Source organism: Nicotiana attenuata, unplaced genomic scaffold (assembly GCF_001879085.1).
Source record: "Nicotiana attenuata strain UT unplaced genomic scaffold, NIATTr2, whole genome shotgun sequence".
Classification (NCBI taxonomy): domain Eukaryota; kingdom Viridiplantae; phylum Streptophyta; class Magnoliopsida; order Solanales; family Solanaceae; genus Nicotiana; species Nicotiana attenuata.
In genome coordinates, this window is record NW_017674465.1 from 58,718 (window position 1) to 62,871 (window position 4,154).

Here is a 4,154-nt window from a genome sequence, read left to right on the forward strand (position 1 = left end):
TTAAAATAACACTAACCGTCAAAACAAACCTATTTTTGGTATTTTTTTCAAAATTAAAAATGACTACAAAACATTAGCGAAACTATTTTTTTGTAATTTTCATTTTTTGTGATAAAATAAAGTGAAAGAGTCAAAATTAGTTGAAATAACTATATTTGGCCTATAATAAATATTTAAATGCTAAAATATGTAAAATCTCGAGGAGGGTCAAAAATCACATGTCTACAGCTGCCCTTCTTTGACTGGAAACACGAAGTATTTTCAGATAAAGAACGACTAGACAGGTTTTTTGACCCGACCCTTATTTAGGGAGACCAAAAACTAAGAGGAGGGAGAATGTGACCGAGCCCTGGTATCTGAGCTGCCTACATATCCTTGGCTATAAAGGAATCAGGCCACGTGTAGTTCAGAAGTGGGAAGAGTGACGGAGTTTACCAAGGTGGAGAGCCGGTCGAGGTGCCGTTCTGTCGAGGTTCCGATCCGCGGTCCTGTTATTACATCAAAATCAAAAATGAAAAAGGCTAACTAAGCCTGTCAACTATGAGTTACAAGATTCCTATCTATAAGTCTTCTGAAGCTTGATCTTGAGTCTTGGATGGTTCTTCATGCAGACTTTAGATTTGAACCTTGATGCTTGGTAGCTGCAGGTGCTAGTTCATTCTTCTTCAGCTTTTCGGATCAAAACCGAACACACCATGGTTGTGACTTCAGTCATGTCTTGAGCAATCCACCTCTTGTCTCAGCTTCTGCATTTTGGATTCACTTCCCTTTTTTTTGTTTTTCCTTTTTTTATTCTGGACTAAGATTACTTCTATTGATCATCTCGGACTGTTGACTTGCCTTCTTGCCGCGAGCTTCTGCTACTTCTAACTTGAATTGAATTCTGAAATGACTTCCTTTATTTTCCAGGTGGGCGCCTGATTGCCAAAACTTGAACTGTCTTCCTTTGAAACTGCTTTCCCTTGAAACTCGAACTGTTTTCCCTTGTTCTCCAGGTGGGTGCCTGATTGCTGAAACTTGAACTGTCTTCCTTTGAAACTTGAACTGCTTTCTCTTGAAACTTGAACTATTTTCCCTTGTTCTCCAAGTGGGCGCCTGATTGCCGAACTTGAACTGTCTTCCTTCGAAACTGCTTTCCCTTGAAACTTGAACTGTCTTCCCTTGTTCTCCAGGTGGGCGCCTGATTGCTGAACTTGACCCGCTTTCTCTTGAACTTGTGCCGTCTTTCCTTGTTCTCCAGGTGGGCGCCTGATTGCTGAGCCTCGAACTACCTTCCTCTGAAACTTGAACTGCTTTCCCTTGTTCTCCAGGTGGGCGTCTGATTGTTGAACCTGAACTGCTTTCTCTTGAGACTGCTTTTCCTTTGAACTATCTTCCCTTGTTCTCCAGGTGGGCGCCTGATTGCTGAACCTGAACTGCTTTCTCTTGAGACTGCCTTTCGCTTGAACTATCTTCCCTTGTTCTCCAGGTGGGCGTCTGATTGTTGAACCTGAACTGCTTTCTCTTGAGACTGCTTTTCCTTTGAACTATCTTCCCTTGTTCTCCAGGTGGGCGCCTGATTGCTGAACTTGACCCGCTTTCCCTTGAACTTGTGCCGTCTTCCCTTGTTCTCCAGGTGGGCGCTGATTTTTGAGCCTTGAACTGTCTTCTCTGAAACTTGAACTGCTTTCCCTTGTTCTCCAGGTGGGCGCCTGATTGCTGAACCTGAACTGCTTTCTCTTGAGACTGCTTTTCCTTTGAACTATCTTCCCTTATTCTCCAGGTGTGGGCGCCTGATTGCTGAGCTTGGACTGCCTTCCTTTCCCTTGCAACTTGAACTGTTTTCCCTTTTTCTCCAGGTGGACGCCTGATTGCTTGAACTTCGAACTGCTTTTCCTTTGAACTGTCTTCCCTTGTTCTCCAGGTGGGCGCCTGATTGCTTGAACCTGAACTGCTTTCCTTTTCCTTGAACCTTATGTTGTCTTCCCTTGTTCTCCAGGTAGGCGCCTGATTGCCAAAAATTGAATTGTTTTCTCTTGGAACTTGAGCTGTTTTCCTCTGTTCTTGAACTGCTTTTCCTTGAAACTTGAATCGTTTTCCCTTATTCTCCAGGTGGACGCCTGATTGTTGAAACTTTCTGTGTTCCCTTGTTTTCTAGGTGGGTGCCTGCAATCAAATCAAACAAAACAAACAAATTTTTTTTCTGCCCCAGTTTGCACTTGCAAGTAAAAACCTTCTCGCACAGCCTTTGTGCTGACAAAATTTGGTCACGATACTTAAAAATTCAGGCTTCCAAGCTTGATTTGGACATAGACTTCATCCTTGTTTCAAACAAAGAAAGCTTGTGAGTTTAAACATGGTGGTTGGTTTGTGGCCTTTACTTTGCGGGCGATTGCTCCTTCATTTTCCATGATAACCTTGATTTCAACTTGACAGACCTTGCCTGTTTATTGACTAACCACTTTCTCTGTCACCCTTAAACAACACACATAACGTGGTATTTCACTGTGCTATGCTTCGTGTGATAATGATTCTTTCGGGTATAAGACATCTGCTTAAACTGAACCAAGTCATCCGTATTTCAAAGACCATTTGAATAAACATTAGAACATCCATTTAAAAAATGCCACTAACATTTAACAAGTGGTTCAAAAAGAGGCAAAAGGGCGAAGGTAGTCCAACAGATCCCCATAGAACACGTCTTAACACTATCGATCCCTACCTTGAAATAAATATGCTAGGTTGCTACACTGACTTGGTTGATGACAAGTGGTATGGTGTTCTGTGTCCCTTGAAAAATAAGCCTATCAATATACACACTGATCTCAATGTTGCAGGGCACATTATTGAGGGCGACACGCATTCTACAAAGGTACTGGTGCACCCCAAGGTGACACACTAGTCCTAATAAACCCCTTTTCAAGGAGTTCCTGAAGCTGCTCCTTCAATTCCTTTAACTCCGCCGGTGCCATACGATACGGTAGAATAGAAATGGGCTGAGTGCCCGGCCCAAATCAATACCAAAGTCAATATCCCTGTCCGGCGGCATGCCCGACATGTCTGCAGGAAACACATCCGGAACTTCTCGCACCACAGGAACTGAATTAATAGTAGGAGTCTCTGCACTAACATCCCTTACAAAGGCCAAATAAGAAAGACAACCCTTCCCAACCATCCGCTGGGCCTTCAAGAATGAAATCACTCTATAGGGAACATAATCCAATGAACCTCGCCACTCAATCCGTGGCAACCCTGGCATAGCCAACGTCACCGTCTTGGCATGACAGTCCAGAATAGCATGACACGGAGACAACTAATCCATGCCCAATATCACATCAAAGTCAACCATACTAAGCAGCAACAGATCAACTCTAGTCTCTAATCCCCCAATAGTCACTACACCCGATCGGTATACACGGTCCATAACAATACTATTGCCCACCGGCATAGATACACGTACAAATGAAACTAGAGACTCACAGGGCATGTGAAGATAATGAGCAAAATATGACGACACATATGAATAGGTTGAACCAGGTTCAAACAATGCAGAAGCATCTCGATGACATACGGAGATAATACCCGTGATCACTGTGTCTAAAGCAATGACATCTGGTCTGGCAGGGAGTGCATAGAAACGGGCCTGACCTCCACCTGATCGGCCTCCCCCTCTAGGGCGACCACTAGCTGACTGACCTCCACCTCGAGCTGGCTGGCCGGGTGGTAAAGTAACTGGTGCTGAAGTCGAAGGCTGACTCCTCTACTAAGATGAACCTCCTGTAAGGAGGGGACAGTACCTCTTGATATGACCCAAATCTCCACACTCAAAGCAACCTCTACTAGCCACTGGGGACTGAAGGGAGCCCCGAGCACGGGGATACCCGCTAGAAGGCCCCGACATAGATGAACCCTGAGCTGATGGTGCATGAGACAAACTCTGAGCTGGAAGGGCAGTGAGAGATGGGTGGCCCTATTGAGAACTGTGAGAACCATGGCCAGATGACGCACCACGGTGAACTGGGTGGGCCGTGAGCATGCCTGTAAGAACGACCTCTGCCGTGGTGAAACTGACCCCTAGAAGGGGCACCACCAAAGCTACCTGAACCACGAGACCTCTTGGCCTCCCTCTCAACCCGCTCCTGACTGCATACCGACTCTATCTCCCGAGCAATGTC